This window comes from Protopterus annectens, chromosome 5.part0 (genome assembly GCF_019279795.1).
Source record: "Protopterus annectens isolate FY-2018-M chromosome 5.part0, PAN1.0, whole genome shotgun sequence".
Classification (NCBI taxonomy): Eukaryota; Metazoa; Chordata; order Ceratodontiformes; family Protopteridae; genus Protopterus; species Protopterus annectens.
In genome coordinates, this window is record NC_056735.1 from 803,593,270 (window position 1) to 803,616,237 (window position 22,968).

At 38.9% G+C, this 22,968-nt stretch overlaps 1 long non-coding RNA gene across 1 annotated transcript in view; it reads left to right on the forward strand.

The window, feature by feature from the left end:
• LOC122802840 overlaps nt 1–15,188 on the forward strand; it is a 128,276-nt gene extending 113,088 nt beyond the window's left edge. The window contains exon 3 of the long non-coding RNA XR_006364998.1: nt 14,878–15,188. This is a non-coding gene — a long non-coding RNA (uncharacterized LOC122802840). The remainder of the gene's footprint in view (nt 1–14,877) is intronic.
• Nucleotides 15,189–22,968: the final 7,780 nt, after the last annotated feature.

Genomic DNA, 22,968 nt, shown 5'->3' on the forward strand with positions numbered 1-22,968 from the left:
AGCAGACCTGGATTGTGAGATTAGAGGCATTATTTCCAGGTTTCAATGATGCATTCTCATGGATTTTTGAAAAAGGGTGTGTGCTTTGGCTGAAAATGGTTTGTGTTTTGTATATCACCTGTACACCTCTTGTACTTTTCAATTTTCATTAAATATTCTTTACGTTTACTGTTTGTTGTGCTAGCTGTTTTTGAAGGGATATGCTCAACAGCCCAATTGTACTAACAGCCAAAACAAAATATCTGATATGCAAACCTTAAACTTGTTCCCATTTTTCTAAGACAAAGCTATCTCACAGTTGATTATGTAAAGTAATTGTACATGAGGTGTACCTCCCTCAATAACAAGTGTCCAGGGATTTGCCACCACACATAAAAATCAGCTTTAACTCTTTATGTTTGACCACTTTATCAGGCAGACTCTGTCCTTTTGAACCCATTTAATATCTAGGTTCATAGGTAAATACTAGGCTAGCTGCCCTTGTGGGCCATTTTAATCCTAGCTAATTTCCTTTAGTGACAGTCAATCCCTAATACCTTACTGGTGCCAGCTTTTCTTCATCAGAGTAACTGTGTTGTTATTTCATATATTGTTTTCCTTAATGAATGTCTACTTTATAACATGAGACATTATATTTTTCAGTCATAACATCTTTACCTAATTATCAGCAGATACATGCTTAGAGCTTCCACTGGCAGCTCCTAGAATATACTTAACTTGTGCAGTAATTGGATAATCATTACCTTTCCTCAGGGGTGAGTGCCACAGTTGGAAACGTCCTTCCAGATGAGGCATCACTAGTATCTATATACAGAAACATCTCATCCCTGACATATAAATGCTCACTGCATACCCTCAAGGTCTCAGTAGAGTGATGCTTACATGAAGAAACTGTCCAGCTTATACAGGATTTAATTAATGATAACCCGACCAAGGTTTCTTTATGCTGTGAACACAATCAGGATATAATACATGTTCTGCATTATTCCCTTTACATAAAGTTATTACAGTAACACCTGCTAACCAAAAATATATGGAAGGCATCATATACTTATTATATTACCTGTTCTCTTCTTCTCATCTCGTTATCCACACATAGTGTTGTGTTATGACCATATCACATGTTTTCCATCATATTTCATGACCATATCACGTTTTCCATCATATATCATGACCACATCATAGGTTTTACAACATCATTCCCTTGTGTTACAATAATTCTTTGAAAGCGAATATCAATGCATCTTCTTACAGTCCCCTTTGTCCCAGATTTAGCCTCCTGCAGCTCTACTTTACGTATCTTTCTACTATACTAGTTACATCCTGCCTTACTCTTAGTTCTGTCAACATTGTTGGCCATGTTTTAAATAATGCCTAATAGAACAACCTGACATACCAAGAAGCTAAGGCAGTATGGCTTCTGTTGTTTTTAATTTCTCCAAGTCTTTTGGGTTTCTAATAGCATGATGGGAATGGACCCCATTCCTAAGTCAAAGTATGATTAAAGTTCATGAAATTAGTGTTGTTTCACTCTTTCATGTTAGCCAAAAGTGCTCTTCACAGCACCCGCAATGTGCCCAGTAATGACTCCTTCTGCAATTCGTATGGCATTACATGAATTGGTAACATATCTAAATATGATTGTAAATTATTTTTTATAAAACCAATTGCTCCTACTACTATTGGAACTCTCTGGGTATCTTTCTTCCACATGGCTCTCATTTCTGCCTGTAGATCGAGGTATTTTATGATTTTGTGTCTCTCTGTACACAAGACACTGTAGTCACTAGGTGTGGTGATTTCAATGATCAATGCTACTTTTGTCTTCTTTTCTTGGACCACTATATCCGGTTTTCTAGCATCTATCTTTTGGACTGTTGGTATTGGGTGATCCCAAGTGATGTAAACTTCATCATTTTCTATGATTCTCTGTGGCTCATGTTTCCAGTGTTTTTCAGCCACTTCAATACCATAATGTTTGCACAATCTCCAGTGTAACAATCTTGCCATATTATTATGCCTTTCAATATGCAGTCCCTCTGGCATTAGAGAGTCACAACCGGCAATAAGGTGTGTGATTCTTTCCAATTCGGTTCCACAAAACCTACATATGTCTGTTTCTCCCACATGTTCAATGGACCTAGTAAACCAGCATGCAAGTAGCTCACTATCTTGGGCTGCCAATATTAACCTTTCATTTCTTGATGTAAATTCACCTCTCCTTAACCATTCATGCATTTGTTCTTGATCAACATGAGGCTCTTCCAGAAGTTTTCTATACTTGCAACTGTATTTATGCTTTTTCCACATTTCTTGCCTTCTCATCTGGTCCTTCACCTTATATTCTTTTTTTTTTGATTTTTTAGCACATTCAGTTGCTGCCTGGTTTTTATCCACTTCTGGTTTGATTTCCATTCCTGCTTGACATCGATATGCTTCTGCTAAATTAAGCAGAGATGTCATCTTAGAGATATTCTCCTCATGTTTCAAAACTTTCACCACATTTGGATCTTGTGAGGTCAGCAGATATGTGTGGAGTCCCATGATTGCAGATCTATGCATGTAATCAATTTCAAGGAGGCTCATCCCTCCTTCAGAACAGGGAATATATAATCTTGGTATACACTGATTTTTATAAATCATTTGGTGAGCATGAAGAATCCTTCTTGTTTTAATATCCAATCTATCCAACACTTTTTGGGGTCAGTCAATCACTCCAAAACTATAAGTTAGGACAGGAAGAACAAATTGATTTATAGCTTGGATCTTGTTCCTAGGAGTCAATGCTGTTTTCAGGATGTATCTGCTGATGATTGTCCAGAATCATCATTTACCATTAGTATGATCTCTATATGCAGTACAGTGTCAGGTTATCACATATCTTTACAACACTACATAATACGTAAAAATCAAATTGTTGACAAATTAACTAAACATGCTTTTGTTGAAATATACAGTTTTTCATTGTGCCATAATAATGACTACAAGGGAACAATGGTTTACTTTGAAAAGGAATTAAGCATTACTTTTTAAAATTTAAAATTGTTATTTTATTATCACAAAGAAAATAAATGCACTCATAACATTCCAACTACTAAGCTCCAATAAATGTGACTACAGAAAACGTTACTGTAGAAATTTTGACAGACAAACTTCTCACATCCCTGCTGGTTTCAGAAGTTGAAGTGAAAAATAACACAATGTGAACAAGCTGACAATCTTGTAAACATGCTTATATTGTAGTTTAAGACAGTGTGCCAGAGGCATTAACAGACATGTCTGAAAAACTTCTTAACCAATAATATCCCTTTTTTATCAGATCATGAAATGTAGCTCTCTTCAGGCCTAAAGTAACTAGGTGCTCATGTAAGCATTGCACATTGGCCAACAATGTACTGTCCATGCAGTGGTGGAGGAGGATTCTGAGATATTTGTGATGCACAAGCAGACCTCTCCATTGGCTGTGTAAAACCCAATGTAGTAACATGTTCAAAGGAACCCATTGTTCCCTAGTATTTCACACAGAGTGGAAACACTTGCATGATCAGTCTAAGAAAACAAGCACATTTACAAGTAGCAGTAGTACCATATGAGAGTCAATTTACTGGACTAGGTGATATTTTTTATAGCAGTCACAATGGGCTTCATTCCATAAACACCACTACCATGAAGCTCCCTAGACAGTTATCCTACTCTAAAAATCCAGTGTACTCTCATGTGATGGGCATATGCAGTCATAAGGTAAGTGCAGGACAATGCAAATTATATAAAGAAACAGTGCAGTGAGTTTCTAATGGATAAAGAGCTCAGCAAACAAAATTTATAGATGAAAAAGTGACTCTAAAACAGAAAAGAACAATTATCAGAACTGGCAGCTTTCAAAACGTTGCACACTCTTAATGTCAGTTATGTATATTTTACCCTTACCATACCATTTTTAACAGCTTTTATAATGTTCGGCCATCACAATCTCTTATATCTATCCTTCCAGACATAGATTTACTAACATCTGTAGGGAATCAGGATTTAGCATTGGACCATATTTATTATGAAATGATTAATGATGACTGAAGTCTACCTGGAGAGTAAAACACCACCTATAAGGAGAAAATATTATTATTACTAACATCTTGGTCCCTTTGAATAGCAATGGGAGGAATAATGTCTTGTACAAGTCATCTGGTGATTTAATAAATTAAAAACAGGTGAAATTATTGGTCTTAAATATAACCATGTAGTAATTTTCCAATTTTTTGACTCCTTAAGATCATGTCATGAGTTATCTTGGTACCCAACTGCTGGATCACCCTGCCAAGTGCAAAGATAATACAATTTTAAGCTTTGCTTTTAGTTCTGAAATCGTTAACAATACAATTTAAAGATAAAAAGAAAATCCACATCCTTGAATTCCTTTTAACTACATTTAACTAGAACAGACAATCTCATAAAGAAATAATTAGCTAAGCATAAAAAGAAAACATGACCATGGGCCCTGACTAAATGTGGAAGAGAGATAGCAGGCTAATAATTACTACATCATCTCACACCTGCTTTTATCACACAGTAACAGGTCATGAGTAACAAGTCCATGAATCATTGCTATGTGGTTTAAGCAATGGCATCAATTGTTTAAATGCAGCTAATATCACGATTATACCTGAATCCACAAAAGAAGCTTGGTGATCAAACAGAATACGTGTGCTTCATCAGCTTGTATGGTTTAACCTTTTACAGGTGTTTTAAATTAGAAAAAAAAACATTTACAGGAGACCACATACTTTGATCTATAGACTATGCTGAGAGCATCCACTACAAACAGCAACAAATGAAACTACATTATTTTCTTCTTTTCTTTTCTCAGATGATTTGAGGAACAGAACAGTGGAAACTGCATTCAACAAACTCTTCATAACACCCAGGCTCATAGGATCATAGGATCATAAGATCATAGGATCATGCGAGATTACTAGGCTTTCAACCCGGAGGTCATTTTAATATTAGCCATTTTAACCCAATGTAATACCATAGAGATACTAGTCAAAACCCAAGATTGCATTTAGTGAAGCCTGCCCATGTCCAGGAGGGTTGTGGGTGCTATCCCCAGTAAGAATTTATGGTGCTCCATCTACTCAAACAGGTTCCTTTTGAACAGTGTCATAGAACTGCTTTGTTTCACATGAATTCATAGCCTGTTCCAAAGATGTGGCAGTCGCTGGGAAATAAATCTTTCCCCTCCAGCATGCCCTGTTTAAGTCACAGGCCATATTCAAGTCCCTGGAACAGGTAGCCCTAGACCCATTTAATTTATGGATATGCAGTAAGTTCATTAGGTTTGAATCTTTGGTTGCTCTGTAGGCCAGGCATAAGTCTCCCCTAAGAAGTCTATATGATATGGAGTATAGTGACAGGGATTTTAGTCAGTCCAGGTAAGGCACATGCTGGAGGCCCTTGATCTTCTTTGTTAGAAACCTCTAAGGTCTCTCTAACTGCTGTAGATGCTTAGCATGGATACATACCAAAGAGGGGTTATAATCAATTATGGGCTGAATTATTGCCTAGTATAGGGGAGTTATGGCTTCTTTTGCTCTCGAGGTGCTGTCTTTACTAATCAAGTAAGCTACATGGAAAGCTTTCCTTACAATGGTGGACATGTGGTGGTTGAAGTTAAGGTCGTGGTCAACCTGTGATCCCAGGTCCCTTATCACTTCATGGGTAATTAGGGTGTTGTTATTGATTTGATAGTGTGAAGGGACATTGTTTGTGCCAAAAGGAATGATGATGCATTTCTTTGCATTCAGTTTGAAACTATGACTAATACACCAGTCACTGGTCTCTGTGAGACATCCTGGAGTATACTGACATCATTTGGGGATTCAATGATTGCACATAGTTTGCAGTCATCTGCAAACTTGGTCAATCACAACCCTTTAGTTTTGACCTGAACTTCTGAAAAGTATATACCAAACATCAGGGGCCCAGCAGTGACCCCTGTGGCACCCCACTGGTAATAGGTCTGCGAGGTGATATGGAGTTACCCACTTTGATAGTGTGTGTCTGCTTTGTGAGCCAGTTGGCAACCCATCTTACAACAAAGGGGGTTACATTCAATTTGCTAAGTTTATCGATAATGCCTGAATGTGAGATTGTGTCAAAAGCCTTTGCAAGTCGAGGTCTGTGTGCATAGATTTGCCCTCAACAATGGCCTTGGTCACATTTTCAAAAAAATCCACCTGATTTAACAGGCAGGATCTGCCCTTCACAAAGCCAAATTGGGTAGAGTCTAAGGTTTAGACATCATCTATGTCTTTATATATGAGGTTCATAATGATATGTTCCTTAGATAGCAAGCTCAGATACTCATAAGCCCAGTACATATTATACAGCAGGAACTTCTTATTGTTGCATTTGTTAATCTCTGTTATGTACTTCGCAGTGAAATATTCTAGCTGTCTACTGATGTACTATGTTCTTCATCTATAAATATGTTTGTAATTAATTGCTATGTTAATCAAATTGTTAATCGTTATGTAATCCATTGTAACTACTGTCATAGGTTCATAGATTAGTACCAGGCTAACTGCCCTTGGGAGCCATTTTAAGCCTAGCCAATTATCCCTTTTGAGATTCAAACCCTGTACCTTGTGTTTGTAAGGCAAATACCTTAACCATTAGGTCACCCTCCCAACCTGCCTGTTTATTTTAACTGTGGAGCTTTTCTCCTGGGCCTCCACTGAAAATGGACCTATGTCCAGTCGGACACACCCAGTCCGCAAAGTAAATAAATAAATAAATAATAGATAAAATAAATAAATGCTCCATGTCCTTACAGATGAGACTTGTCAGGCTTATACGTCTGTAATTTCTTGAGTCTGTTGCTAGGCCACCTTTGTGGAGGGGAATAACTGTAGCTGTTCTCCATTCTGCAGCAGCAAACCCTGTGGTTAGGCTATGATGGAAAGAGTATTAGTGGTGATGCTAATTCATGTTTTAGCCTGTTTAGAAGGCAGCCTGAGATATTATCTGCTCACATACAGGCCATGCTCTTTTCCTTGGATAGGGCTTTGAAGACCTGTTCTTCAGATATATAAGGTGGGGGGGGGGGTGTTGGGGAAGGGTTTGTTATAAGTTAGGAGGAGATAAGGGAGTGAAATTTTTATCAAACCTATCCACTAGCAAGTTAGATATCTCTGTGGGGTCAGTGTGTGTGATACCATTGGCCACTCATCCTGCACCTGCTTGGGTCCTACCCTTTAGGTTACATACATAGCTGTAATAGGCTTTATGGCTATCCTTGGCAGTACTTGCTAGGTTTCTCTCAAAGGAGTTCTTGGACAATTTGGGAAATTGTTTTATTTGCCTGTTGAGGCTGACAAGCGTGCTTTTTCCATTGTTGGGTCCTTGTCTTTGTTTTCTTGGACAGCAACTTTTTGTGTTTATTGTAGAGTTTGTTGATGCTGGAAGTCCACCATGACAGCCTGATTTTACTTGGGGCTCTGGCTTTGATTCTATCTGGTACATCCATGTTTATACACTTATGTAAGTGATTGTACAGGGCTTTAGTGTAAGCTTCAGCGCAGTTACCATTTTCAGCTTGAGTTGGGGCTCACCTAGGAGGGTATAACTTGCCTTGGTGACATTTGTTAGTCTAATTTCACCCTTTGTGAGTTCTGGTGTTAGTGTCATTTCAAAGGTGACTGATTTGTGGTCAGTTTTAACTAATGAGGGTCCAACAGTTGCAACAATGCACCTGTTTGCCATGTTGGTGAGGACCAGATCTAGAATATCTGTTCCTCTTGTTAGGGTATGGACAATTTGCTCCAGGGTATTTGAATTCACAAAGTCAAGGAATTTTTGTGCTAGCGAATTAGGGCTGAGGTAGGTATCCCAGTTAATGGTGGTATAATTGAAATCCCCCATAACTCGTGTGTCTGGTAAAATTTGGATTGTCTTCAGTTTGGCTAAGTAGGCTTCATGGGTATCATGATCCATGGAGGGGGAATCTATAGCTGGCGAGGACTTGAATGGGGGTCTTACCCACCGTAACTTGGACCTGGAGTAACTCCATGGAGTTGTCCAGTCTAACTAGGCATGAGGTGAAATTATCTCTAATATAGATTGAAACACCACCTCCTTTGGTTTTCACATTTTCCATTTAAGGTCTAAAGGTGTGAAAGGCATTGCAGCATTGCAGGGCTGGGGTATTCTCTGAGGCCTTAAACCAGCTTTCTGTGACTGTACAGACATCTACATCTTCTAGTAATAGAAGTGCTTCCAGGGAGTGCAGTTTTTGAATTAAGCTCCTAGCATTTAGCATCGTGACCCTTATTTTGTTCTGATTGGTTAATTTAATGTCGGTAATGTTGTTTTCGAGACCTTGCCTAAAACAGGCACTATGGGGGAGGCAAGACCCTCTGCGAAAGCCAAAAGCCTAGGGGTGCCAGCTGCAAACCATCTCTGGCAAAGCAGCGAAGTTTGTCGATGATGGCTTCCCAGACAGACAGGAATCCCTTTGGAATGACACCAAAAACTAAGCCACTTATTGAAATCAATCATTTTTTGTTTATATTGTGGCATCATTCTAGGTGAGGGTAGTATGCTGCTGAAGGCTGGTAACATACCTGCCTGGAACACACACACAGAGCTCAATCATATCTCTTTTCATATAGTCCAGTGAGGTACATCTCAGGTCATTCACACCAACATGAACTATGACAGAGTCATAATGGTACTTTTTGCTGAGAGACCTGAGTGCATACATGATTTGGCAAATCCTGGCAGACAGGCAGCTGACCGTGACTTTCTGCTTGTTCAACCTGGTGAGTAGGACATCTATGTGTCTCTCTACTGAGTCTCCATTGACACGAAAACTTGTTTTTTGAGTGTTACACCTTACAGGCTTAGTGGGTAGACACTGCTGTTGCTATGCATTGTGGGTGCTGTGGAGACTGTGTTAATTGTAGTAGATGTGTTTTGGAGATCTCTGGTGTTTCAGGAAGTTTTTTGAGAGAACCTCCGCATATGTGGATTTATGTGTTGAATGCGTGCTATGTGCATGGGTAGTGGTATGTGTATGAGTAGTGGTATTATGTGAATATGTTGTGCTGGGTGAGTTGACAGCCTTCTGTGTCTTACTGTTTTGAGTGAGTGAGAGAGAGAGAGAGAGAGAGAGAGAGTGTAGATTCCAGATTCTTAGTGTAAACACATCTCTCGCACTCTGTACTAGACTGTGTTATTCATAGAGGGTTGTCTGTGTACATGAGGCAATTGCTACACTGCCTCAAGAGGCTCAAGTCAACAAGGTTGGCAGATGAAACAAGGGTAGTTCAACTATCCATAATGCTAGGCTGAGGACTGTTGTCACTAGGGGTGGCTTTTCAGAAACAATCACAGAGGAGCTTGGTGAATGGATATTTCCACCTGGGTTTTAAGGAAAAATTTGTTGAATTTAACTGTCCAGCTTTGGCACACAACTGCACTGCAGTGTGCGGTGCTGCGACATGCAAACAAGCAGAAACCTGCTCAGATGCAGGGCCTAAATGCCAGACGCTAAAACTTGAAAAAACTCAACAAAATTCAAAAGGACCAATGAAGATGCTTATTCCAAGCCCTAGACCAGCCTCCCTTTACCAGTTAGGTGAGAATCAAACACAATTTTCTCACAAAAGTACAGATAAGCCCCTTCCAATCCAAGATGGCTTAGAATCATTTTAGTGTGCATGGGCAGGTTGCACCATAGCTGGAAAGGAGTACTCCAAAAGTGGGATATAAGATACAGGGAATCTTACAGTAATAGACTGCAAGCTGCTTTATTAGAGATGAGGAGAACTACAGGAAGCAAACCCTGCATATATGAGCAGGGTCAACCATATGGTTATATGCGTGTGATTGAGACAATGTACTTGTAGTTTGCAAGCAGCATACTAGAGTGGCACATAAGACCCATGGGTGAAGTAGCAATACATAAAATTATACTTTGTGTTATGTACATTTAACTAACTCACCTTTCACTTAAGAACCATGAAACCCACTCATACTGGATTCTTTAAGTAGAGGCAAGCAGTGACTGTACCCTTTACTAAAGTTACTTACGCTGAACTAAAAAAAAAATCAGTGTAAGTCATAAAAGCTATTGATTATAATCTGTTTCCTTAGGTGAGCTTATTGGAGAGTATCTCACTAAGAGATAAACTGAGTAAATCATGCATTGAGAAGCAATGTATTTGCTTTGTATGTCTATTGCAACTACCATGCATTACTGATAACTGGTTGCTAACACAAGGAAGCCCATGATGTAACACATTATAATCTGAATTCAGGAGGAAAACATATGTTGTTGAGTCACAGTAGGACAAAACTAATGACTATTTTACACTATCAAGAGCTGATGAAAAACAACATCCCTAATGGTACTGAGAAGTAGAGTGGTACTGTGACAGACTGGAACATCAAATTAACCAAAACAGACCAAAATAATATAGCAATAACCCACGCCTGGGCGTGGGTAATGCGGGATTTACCCACGATTGGCGTGGTTCGGTACCCACACACAGAAGTGGGTTATTGCTATTATACTATGACATTATTTAAGAAAAGAAATAATTACTTTTCTTAAATAATGGCATTGTATAATGCCTCTTTGCTGCCCTTCCGCAGCTGTCTGGTATCCGCGGCAGTTCTGATGTACTGCGCATGCCTACGCAGTACATCAGAGCTGTGGCCAAAGGCAACTGAGAAAGCAAGATCTCCATTGCTTTTTACTGTTTCGCTATGTTAAATGGGTTTAACATAGCGGGACAGCTTTAAAATAAGCAACGGAGATGTCCGTTGCTTATTTTAAAGCTGTCTCGCTATGTTAAACCCATTTAACATAGCGAAACAGTAAAAAGCAATGAAGATCTTGCTTTCTCCATTGCTTTTTTTTTTTTAAACCTGTCTCTCTATGTTAAATTGGTTTAACATAGCGAGAGAACTTTAAAATAAGCAACGGAGATCTCCGTTGCTTATTTTAAAGCTGTCTTGCTATGTTAAACCCATTTAACATAGCGAGACAGGTTTAAAAAAAAGCAACGGAGAAAGCAAGATCTCTGTTGCTTTTTACACTATTAAGCTATGTTAAAGGAGTTTAACATAGCGAGACAGCTTTAAAAAAAGCAACGGAGATCTCCGTTGCTTTTTATAAACCTGTGTTGCTATGTTAAACTCTTTTAACATAGCGAGACAGTGTTTTAAAAGAGACTTATACTAATAGAAAAAGTCCGGGCAACCAGACCTTTTTCCATTATTATAAGTAAATTTACAATGTGCACGCTGGCCAATCAGCGTGCACGTTTTGGAATATTCATGGTATAATATTCATTTTACATCATTGGTAAGGAAATAAAAAATTATTTAAAATGTATGTACAGGAACAAAAATTTTTTACAGATCAAAAAACCAAGCCTACCAATTAACAAAAACCCTTTGGATATTGTGTTTTTAAGAAGATGATTTGTTTTTTAAGAAGATGATTTGTTCATGTCAGGTTTTCCCCCCTTTGATGAGCGGTGATCATGCATTTATAAAGGTTAAATTACTGCTAATTCTGCCAAAATGAAATGTATGACTTTGCACAGAAAACTAACAGCAGACTATAGGGAAATAAAAAATAATTAGGGAGATATATCTGATGGAAAGATGGGAGAACAATTGTGGCAAGCTTTGAAAAGGATTTTTTTTAATGTAAAAAAAATTTTAGCATCAAGATCTAGGCTTACAAGTTCAAGAGGTTATATTTGCATAAGAACAAGAAACTTAATTAAGATGAGAGAAAAATATAAGAAATTGAAATGAGGTTGAACTATTACTTTGAAAACTGATATAAGTAAGCTGGACAGACACATTAAACAGTGTGAAACAAGAAAAACACTTGCTGAAGGTTTATGTAAAGATTTTGAGCATAATAGGAAATCATTATACACAAGATATAGTAGAAGTAAAAATAAACATGTCTAAATAACTCATGCTTGTACAAAAAATTAGGTCTCATTCCATTAAAACTGGATTAGAGACACAGCTGCTCACATAGCAACTTCTCTGTATAGTATTTGTTTTGATAAAAAAATCATCTGTTAAAATCGTCTAACAATCTTCAAGTCATGTATACATCACCACTGTCCAGAACAATTGTGTATGATTAAAAACACCTCACAATTTCATGGAATGCATCCCAAGATATTCTAGAATAATGAACCACAATGTGTAGATAGCTAAAAATCCTGCCACCATCTCATATGAAGATAACATCTAATTTTCCAAGAAATAAAACTTTTACATCTTTGCTATAATATCCAGCAAGCTACACTAACTTGTTTAACATGCAGCATATGAAAAACAATGGCTCTATTTTGACCCCTTCCCTCTTTAAACATTGGCTAAAATGTGGTCTAAATGCATTTTATGGATCTTAGAACAATCAAAAAATTATTTTCAACCTTGAATTCCTGACATTAAAAAGTGTGTCCAAGTCAGTAAACACTTTGCCTACTTGTTTGTAAACAACAGGAATATCAAGAGCAATTTAGCTGTAACTGAAGGTGTCATAGTACAAGCATTTTTAAACATAAATGTCAGTGTTCCTAATCACAATATTTCCTCTTTTTTAAGTTTCATGAACCTGACATAAGTGCTTTGCAGTTGCTTTAAAGAGAATTTTCATCTGCTGTTAAATTACAAAACTTTGTTGGCTTAGATGACAATGTTTTAATTTATGCCTCATGGGGTGAGGGATTCAAAAGCAGCAGAAGCCAAAGTAAGCTGGAGTAAAAGTACTTCATTTTTCATTGCGGATATTGGCAAAGCAAAACCAACAGAATCATATAGTATTTAAACTTAAGTTTCCTAACAAACAGTTTAAGGTCAATTAGCGTGTTGGAAAAATCAGATCTTTTAAAGTCCCTTACTTAAGAAATGTATCTGATTATCTGAAAAAGTAAAATAACTGATGCTCTGCATGATTTGTGTTGGAAAAAAGGGATGCTGTGTCACAGACCAGGAAGATAGATTCAAAGGTTAGCGGTGTGTCTTCTGGAATGGGAAGTTGTGCCAACCTGTCTGATAATGTTAATTTGCTCATTAAGTAAAAAAAAAAACTTTGCTATGCTAATGTCTTTTGTGCCCCACCAGCTGACTTGTCCATTGACCATCTGCAGTAAATCCTCTGCGTTTGGTCTGCTATACAGTAACTACAGGAGGAACATGCTTTGATTAGTTCTGTCTGGAATTCAGACCTGGTAGTACTGCTCATGCTCATGGCTGGGTAGGTTGGCAATTTGTTTTTATTTTTTTATTTATTAGTTAGATATTTATTATTATTATTTTACAAGGGGTATTGCACTCTGATGGAGTAAAGGGCAAATTCCATTAGCAATGAAAATTAAACATGGCTTTTGAAGAAAGAATGTTTGTACTAGTGACAAGATACCCCCCAAGGAACCCTGTAGTTGTCTGACATACTTGTCAGCTCATTTGTAGCTGAAATGTGATTAGCGGAACTTCTTGATAAAGAATAACCTGTAGGCTGCCCCATTTTAACAATCTTCACAGTCTCTGGCAAATTCTTTTAAACAGTGCAGAGGATTAAGACTATGGGAGCGGCTGCGGTGGTGCAGCGGTTAGCATTGCCGCCTCACAGCAAGACGTTCTCCAGTTTAATCCTTGGCTGGGGTGCCTTCTGTGTGTAGTCTGCATGTCCTCCCTGTGGTCGCATGGATTTCCTCCAGGTTTCCTCCCACATCCCAAAGACATGCTGTAAGTGGATTGGGCATTCTAAATTGGCCCTAGGCATGAGTGCATACATGTGTGTGCCTTCTGTGGAAGGTTGGGTGCCAAGCTAGCAACTCGGCACAGTAAAAACTCCACTGCCAATCATGAGCAGACAGGTGATCTGCTGTGGTGACTCTTAACTGGGAAAAAGTTGTAAGAAGAGGATTAATACTATGGGACCTTAACAAGCTGCTTCCTACAGTCCAGGGTTTCTTTGTGAATTTTTAGCATGTCAGTTAACCAGACTGCACTGGGACAGGTGGGAAACAGAACTAGGCTCTACATGGTTTTATTGACCACATGCCTAGTAACTTGCTATGAAACAGACTAGAGCTGTGCCTTTCTGGTCTGTCAAAAAAAATAATTAAGAGCAGCAGTATCAACTGAAAAGTTACTGTTTTTGCCACCAAATTCTTATTATATTTAGCCAGAATGACATTCGTCTCACAACCTGTCATTAAATAAGGCAACAAAATCTTGATAAAGCTGGCAAGCTATACTTAATACAATTTGGAATGCAATAGAAATTGCAAAGCTCTTGAGACTCTATTTGCCTGAAAGTTTTCATAAAAATTAATCAAGAAATAGTACCACTGGTAGTCCTAAGTTTAAATAAATGTATAGGTATTTAAAAAATGATTGCAAGATTGTTTTTGATGGGCATCTGGCTGTTTTGAGATTTATTAACATTAATTGAAATATTAAAATGTCTTAATGTGCCATGCAGTTCATCTAAGAGGGCATGCAGGTGGTCATGTGAAAAGAAAAAACATCAGTTGAATTCAGCTGTTCTATCACCCTGACAAAAATGTACCAATACTAACAGACAACTGAAATCTGCAGTTTGTCATTTTGTTGTGTTTAGTGCTTAACTGATTTTTGTTTAATTTGTTTATAATTGCAAGGTAATATTACCCTAAATCTGTTGTTCTAGAATAAATCCAATTGTGGGCATTAACTAAGCTGTTGCTAGTGATTATGACTACCTATGAATCTCTTATTACTTATGTGATGAATGACTGCTCCAATTATCTTTCAGATAGTTTTATACTCTTCATTTCTCTATTCTATCTCCAGGTGCTGTGTTCGTGTAGTTTAACTGAAAGACCTGCTTACATTATACTTCAGTGATTTTTCTTCCCCAGTAATAGAACAAATGAAACATCAGTCGTGGAGAAGCTACTGACTTCTTTTGTTTTATAAAGACTACCTTCTCACCATATCTTCTTTGCTTTTGCTTTATTTGTTAATAACTGCATCTCTAATGATTGGTAATTGGTAATGCTGCAAGGTCTCTGAGGTAACAGAATTTGATAATTGTGACATGAAACTGTTTTTTATTGTTAACTTTTGTTTAATTTACCATTAAATATTGATTTTTGCATTTATTCCACTGTGTGGCTTTTCATTGTTTCTGGTTTTACTAAGTTTAATCACAATCATGCATAAAAAGTGTTTGATGTTAAAAAATATAATAAAAGATCAAATCCCTGTGCAATATAAGAATCATAATATCAGCGATCCCCAACACAAAGATACCCAGACTGTTACCATTTGAAAAATCGGGATCCAATAGAGTGGGTCCCAAAGTATGGAGACTGAATGGCCGAAAGATCGAGCTTACATATATTAAGTCTGAGATGACATTTCTCAGATTATTTCCTTTTCTCCAAGGTATGGCATTCTTGGAGTTGGTGTATTTAAGTTCAGGTAGTCTGTAAAGCTTGCCACTGACAGAGGGAGTGGTAGGAGGCTTCCCCCACAAAAAGAAGTTTAAAGAAGAGTGATTGTCAAGATTCCCTCTTTTCCTTTGTTTTCGGTCTTTTTTTTTCCAGTTTTTCAGCTCTCATCATTTTGAGTGCCATGCACAGACACAGACACACTCTGACACACACACACACACACACACACACACACACACACACACACACACACACACACACACACACACACACACACACACACACACACACACACACACACACACACACACACACACACAGAACTCGAAAGCCAAACACATTCTGGCTAGGCTTATAAATGCCATAGGGCAGATAGCCTAGTATGAACCTATGAACCTATGAACCTATGATGTCTTTAGCAATCTCCTGAGATGTATATAAACTTCATCATCAACAAGTATGAGATTAGGCCAGCTCTCTGGAGTAGAGGGATAAAGCCCTGAATATGTTCCAGGCAACCAGCTTGGTTCTTGTGGGACCTGTCCATGGAGGACAAGAATGAGCAGATGCTGCCAGCTCATCCATCCTGGAATAAGGATGTGGCTCTGAATCAACACATGAATGACACCTACTGGATACACTAGCCGTTCAGTAGATTTCCAAGCTAGTTAAGCATGCCATTCCATACTGCAAGCACACCTGATAGCCTAAGGAAATGTATTATGTGAAGGCATGCTTCCCTTCACAAGATAGTGATTGCAAGCTAAGAAGAGTTGCTGATGGAGTGATCGGTGCACCCCCTGGTAGATGTTAGACTGACCACAAGGACAAGCAATCTAATATGATGCCTAGCAGTTCCCAGGTAGGAACATATTAGCTGTAGAGTTGTCACATACATTTCAAATACCCTGCTCCAATTATGTTAGAACAAATGGGATAACTGAATAATATTAGGAAAGCAACTAGGCAAGATTCTCAGGGGAGCAAAAGAAAAAAACGTCTAGAGTTTCATGCTAATATTTTAGCCTATGGATGAAAACACAAAGTAATGTCTTGTAGTAGTTTACTTTCTCTGTCATGTCTTTTATTATACAATAGGATTTAAAATAAAACTATCTAAATAAAATATTTTTCCATTTGATACTGAATGAGGCTACATGTATTTGAAAACTATGAGTACAGTACAAACTGTATAGGAATATAGTTTATTCTACAATGACAAAAGATGTATATAGTCCCAGGTATTGCAAAGTCAAAGATTTTATATAAAATTGTAGCAGTTGTCTTGTGAGGGGAAACTTCATGTTGACACTCATCTGCTAAGGTGTCTAGAAAACAAAAGTGACTGCTTATCTAATTGTAACTGCTGTGCATAGCTAAAGCTTTGAAGTAGGCAAAGATATTCTTACTTGAGTACTAATGGCACAACCATCATAATGTTCCTTGAGAAACTGAAGCCAACAATGAGGTATACATGAGACCATTAATAAATGAGGTTTGGCAACAAACCAATTTGTCCAGGGGCATCTTCAATAAGGGTTTAGACAAATATATATATATATCAGTGAGAGGGTGGGGAGGATGAAAGGGTTAAATGAAAGGAGGGTTGACTGAGAGGAAATGAGGTAAGAGGTGGGGAGGGGCTTAAGGGGCTTAGGCAAGACTAGCTGGGTAAGGAATGACATTTTGGCGTTAACTTGCTGTATGTAAGTTTACATCCAGGACAACCTGTGAGTACAGCAGTGGACAGGTAGGCCTTGGGTTAAGGGCAGAACAGAGAGACAAGGTGGATTTTTTTTTAAATGGTTTCTGGTGGGCTGGGGCTGTGAGGCCGTTTGGTTGGAAGAATGTACAGAGAAGCGCAATATCGCTGTTTTTCTCCTGGTTTATGTAGGCAGTTTAGTTCCTACACTAGAGGTGTTTTTCAGAGGGCTCCACTTGCACTGTTATCGTGGGGGGAGTGATTTAGGTTACATGCCCGCATGAGGTGAAGCATGGGCTGTAGTTATAGACATTATGAGGTGTTTTCCTCAGTGAAGCCGCAAACGGTTTTCACGGGCTTTGTTCCAGTTGGTGATAGATGTTGTCTCACATGAACAGTGGTAGTGAGGAATGTGGTGGCATATCTTTTAATTGTACAGACTTCTGCAGAATGTCCAAGCTTTAACTCATACTTGGGGAATTTCTCATAACATTTGTGGTTTTCTGAGGATGGAATTCGATAAAGGACAGACACTGGTGTTTCCGACTTCAAATAGTGCAAGGCATTCACTGCTGGGGGTGTCTTTCTGTTACTCTACCACCTTTCTAAGCTTGTAAAGTGATATTTAAATTGGTCCCAATGTTGTTTTGTTTGTCCTGTCATTTGTAAGGCCTTATCCAGTCTAGCACTAAAGGGGTCGTGAAGTACTGTGGGTGGTGCACAGTGAAGACATCTTGTTTCTGATAGGTCGGTCCGTGGGTGTACCCTATGCCTTCTCATCATGGAGGTGAGAGAAAATATTAAAAACAAACAATAAATAAATAAATAAAATGGTTGTGGATGGATGTTGTATCTGGCTGAATGCAGGCTCACGGGAAGGTTGCCTCTCCCTTGCATAGAGGGAAATTTGTGGTCTCATGGCCTCTTATTGAGGGACTGTACCCTCCAGATTCTCAGTTAACTATGGTGTTTCACAGGCTTTCAGCTTACTGGTGCACACTGTGCAGGTGCATGTTACCTGACCGTTATTGGGGTCAGCAGGGTTTTGCAGGTCTCATATCACTTTACTTTTTATGGTGTCACAAAAGTAACACTTTACTTTTTTCTAAACCGTCTCTAGCTATTATGGTGTCACAAAAGTAAAAATTTACAGAACAGCAAAATTAATGTTTGAATGAATAGTTTTCTTCAATTGCAGAAATATAAACTGGGGAAAATGCATGTAGGGTTAGGTTATTAAGAGAAAATTGGAGAAATTAAGGCTGTGTAGTTCTTTGTCTACTGTTAATTTTGGTCATTTCTGGGCTACATTTTGTTGTTGATGGTGGGAAAGCCGGGATTCAGAGCACACACTAGTGCAGTGTTTGGTGATTCGATGGCGCAGATCAGTGGTGGCCATCATGTGAGAGAGGTTGTGTCACTTCTAATGGTGCAGGATCGGTATAGATAATTGAATATGTTGTGTGTGGCTTGTGAAGTGTGGGAGACTGCTGAGGAGAGCACAGTGGAATGGCTGGTTGATGTGTGTTGTAATTCTGTGGTTTTATTGCTAACGGCTCGTTCGTGTGGTGGAGTGCAGGCCTTGAATCTATTCCTGGGTAGCTTAGCAGGCCATTAACAGTCCATGGTGTGTTAGTCAGAGAGGACATGCAGCAGACAGGACAGTCTTTTAGGATTGCAGGATGGAGGTAATGTGTTAGTTTTGCTGCCTTTCTGTTCTTGCGTTGGAAATGGACATCTCGCTTTTGTTGTATTGAAATATTGAATGTTTCTAGCTGAGCCGATGGGATGTCACGGGCACTCTTAAGTCAGTCATTGTGGTTGCCATGCTTTTCTTCACACAAGAATTTTGCTACTGACTGTTTTGTGGACTCTAAGAGGGGTGCAGTAATCTCATGCGCGGTTTGCCGCTAATGGAAATCGAAGCATCACTGTAATTTCACGGGACAAAGATTTGTGATTTGTTTCTATCTGGTGTGTGTTAATATGATCTGACTTCCTTATGGCCATTTCTGTGGCAATATTTATGCAATGACTTATGGCTATAGAAATGGGATGGAACTGGATGGAGATTCATAGTTGGGTAGCAATCATGGTAATAAATTGGAGGTGCAATTGATGTCTTTATTTGGAGCACCAGGAAAGGAACATCTCTCACTTAAAAATGGTTCAGCAGGTTGGAATATCATAGTCGGAGTAATGGCAAGTTAGGATAGTTCTGCTGTTTGAGGTACAACCAAAATGAATAGGCTGGGGACATTTGGTAGGTTTTCAAATTCTAAGTGATCAGCAGGCATACTACAGTATGAAGGCTGGCCTTTGGTGTCAGGGCTACTAACAAACAAAGTACAGAATTGGACATTGTAGAGTCACCTGTTTTTCTTGTTGGAATAACCTCTTTTGATATAGTGACAGGCTAAAGGCGTTAGTGCCTATGCCCAAAATAATTGTATGGGTAGTTTTATGTCATCTGCAATCACATTTTACAGCCTCAGCAGTTATCTGATTAGGTAATAAGGCAAGCCAGGTCAGCAGGGACACAGTTGGAATCCCAGGGGTGTATTTTCTGTTTCCCATCCAGTTAACCAGGTTGTGCTTGAAAAGGGATAATGAGGTACTTTGACGTGGAGAGGGGAGCCATTCCACAGATGGGGGAGTCTCTGGGACACAAATCTGTCCCGCTGATAAGTCCTATTGATGTTACAGACCAGGTTGAGGTCACACTAGAGTGAACTTCTGTTATTACAGGCTTTCTAGGTTTGGGGAGCAATGTTTTCATGCTGGCTCTATGGGCTTTTGTCACTCCCTCTTCCATTCCTCTGGCTTGCCCAGATATTATTTTATTACATTAAAAGATATATGTTGATAATATAGTGAGTGACAGAGAGCAGAGGATTTTATTGGCTGTGCATGTGTAATTCAGTTGGTGCAGCAGAAGCATCAGTAGGGTAACAGTTGGGGTTACGTACATACCATTCAACTGTGACATGGTTGCAACATCTCTGGGGTTTCTGCTCATTGTTTTGGGCCATTTGCATAACATGGTGGGCTTAGGATAGATCAGGGGGAGTTGCATTCAGAAGAAAGTGGGTTCTGCCATTTGTGTTTCGGCTTTCATACCCCCTAGGAAACTTCAATATTACAAAGAGCAAGTGGAAGGAAAAGGTGAATAAACAAGTGGTGGGGGGCTTAAAAGAGGTCCTTATATTGAGGCGTTGTCATGCCTTTCAGCTGTATAGATTGTTCAGATTTTGCTTCATAATTGGGTTTGCTTTTCATAGCGTTCTGGTTTTTGGCACGTAGTGGCAAAGCATTAAAAACTGACATTAGAAAATAATGACACATTTGAGTTTCTCACTTTATACCATTCAGAAGATACCTCGGCCCTTGTTTTAATTATGGCTTGTGAACACTATTGCTCTAAGAGATTGAGAAGTATGGGCTTTGATAACATTACTTGGGCTAAGAGGTTGAGCAGCATGTGTGTCTGCAGAGCTTTTCAGTTGTGTCGTTGATTGCAAGCTAAGGGGACATGATCAGTATGTGGTACATATACTAATGGTTTATGGCATATTAACAGCTTCAACTGGGAAGGTTAAGCAGGCTATATATAAATAAAAAAAAGGAGAGAAAAAGAGAAGGGGAGCCCTAACTCATACTTACATTGGAAATAGTTGATGGGGAGAATATGGCTGTAGGTCCCCTTAATAGAACTCAGTGTTAAGATATTTTGGTTTATGGCAGTGCATTAACAGTTTCTTTTCTTTTACAGCTCAATGAGGAATGAGCGCATATTGGACATTGTGCCAGTAGCTGGAATGAAGGGCAGTGAGGTCATAAACAGGTGTATAGAGTCGCATGACCTGACGGTGATGGATGTTGCTTGGCTGGAGTGGTGAACAAGGAGGGCACAGGTGAAATACTGTTAGGTGCTTATTAAGCCATGTCAGGCTTGTTGCAGTAGGGATTAGTGTGAGGCTGAGGTGAGCTAAGGGCAGGGTAGATGGGCTTGTTTCGGGGGAGTTTGGTATTGCCCACAGGTGGGGTGGAGTTACAATATGGTTATTATGGATTGGATTTTGGAGGGCATGACAATTGGGTTGACCTTTCTGTGGAAAGGTTAAGCAGAGTAGTTGCCCAGTGCTACTTTGATTGGATATGGCATCTGGAGGGCTGGTAGTCAGAAGGATGTATGTGATCAGTTTCCCCTTTATGGTTAACTGAAAGGTTGGACAGTGCATTGTAAGGAGGAGAAGGGGGTTCATTGGGATTTGCATTTGTTACAACTCTGACTGGAGGTGTTGGGTTGGGGGGTATAATTTGGGGGGCTGGTTTGGTGGTTTGGATGGCAGGAAGGATTGTTAGATTATTTTAACTGTTTAGTCAACTGGTGTTTTGCTAATGATATGATAGGGTTTTTGGTTGACGGGGACCCAGTTTGCTCTACACTGGATGGGTACACCGAACGATGTTTGGCTTAGTGGAACATTTTGGTAAGAGTGAGAAGGGGAACAGCCTGGTCGGGCAGGTGGGCAGTGAAGAGGGACAGATTTACCCTCTTTTGTTCCTCTCTGGTGTGTGGATATTTATTTCAATAAGTTGGGAAAGGAAAGTGAGCAGTTGGAGGCAATAAGTAGTAAATATAAGTGAGTGGAGGTAAGGTCGCTCCTCATTTGTTTGAAGGGGGTAATTCAGTAAATGGTATATGAAGTGAGTTGTTGGATGCTGCTTCATAACTAAAGTAAGTGAGTAGACGTATGGACACTGCTTACTGGGACAGGATGAGTAAAGTCATGCTGTCCTGATTAACATTACAGGGATGTTTATGCTGTGATTAAAATCAGCTATACTATGTTCTGTTGTAATCAATAATATTGATTATCAAAGCTATGTTATGGTAGTTTAATAAAGGTCATCAAAAGTCATTCGCTGTGATTTGTTTTATTGAAGGGGACCGGGACAATGTTTTTACAGACTTTTTCTTACATCTATTATGTAATTATGTAAAAATAACACATACCAAAAGAATGTAAAACAAAAACATGAAATCTATCCCTTTCAAACAAATATATGTAGCATGAACAATAACCCTAATATGATAGTCTAATAAAACAAGACAAATAAGTTCTTTCTTTAAATAGTAGCAGCAGGATTCATTAAACTCTGTGTAGGTTCCACACAGTGCTGGCAGAGAGTTTATTTGCATACACAATACTGAGCATCGCACAATCTCTTGCCATGAATATTAATGAAGTGTAGCGAGTGTAGGGAAAGTTTCACAGCTCACCCCAGTGTTACTGGCCACAAAACCGGATTAGTGAATGTGGGTCATTCCATGGCAAAAGGCAAGCATGTATTTTTTGAAACATATGAAATATGGAACACAAAGGCATATGTCATGATGTATTGACTGCAGTCTTCAGTGAATTCACAATAAACCACCCATTTTACAAGGAAAAGGCCAAATATATGATGCAGATATCTGCACATTCTGCAAAACTATGGACAGTCTGCCTTTTGTGTTTTAATTAATTTGTTTTATCTTTTTTTAAATTAATTAATGTATTTATTTTTAATTGCCAGTGCTTGCATGATATGTCACTTGGCATAAACATGCTTAGCTATGCTCAGCTGGTTTGCACAAAGTGCAGCATCACACAAACTGGAGAAATGGATGACCCAGGGTGTAGACAGCACCCAGACAACCAGATATATGAACCAGATGCATTCAATTAATAATACTGTGCATCTCGTAACCATGCTAAGTGGCACTGCACTACAGTT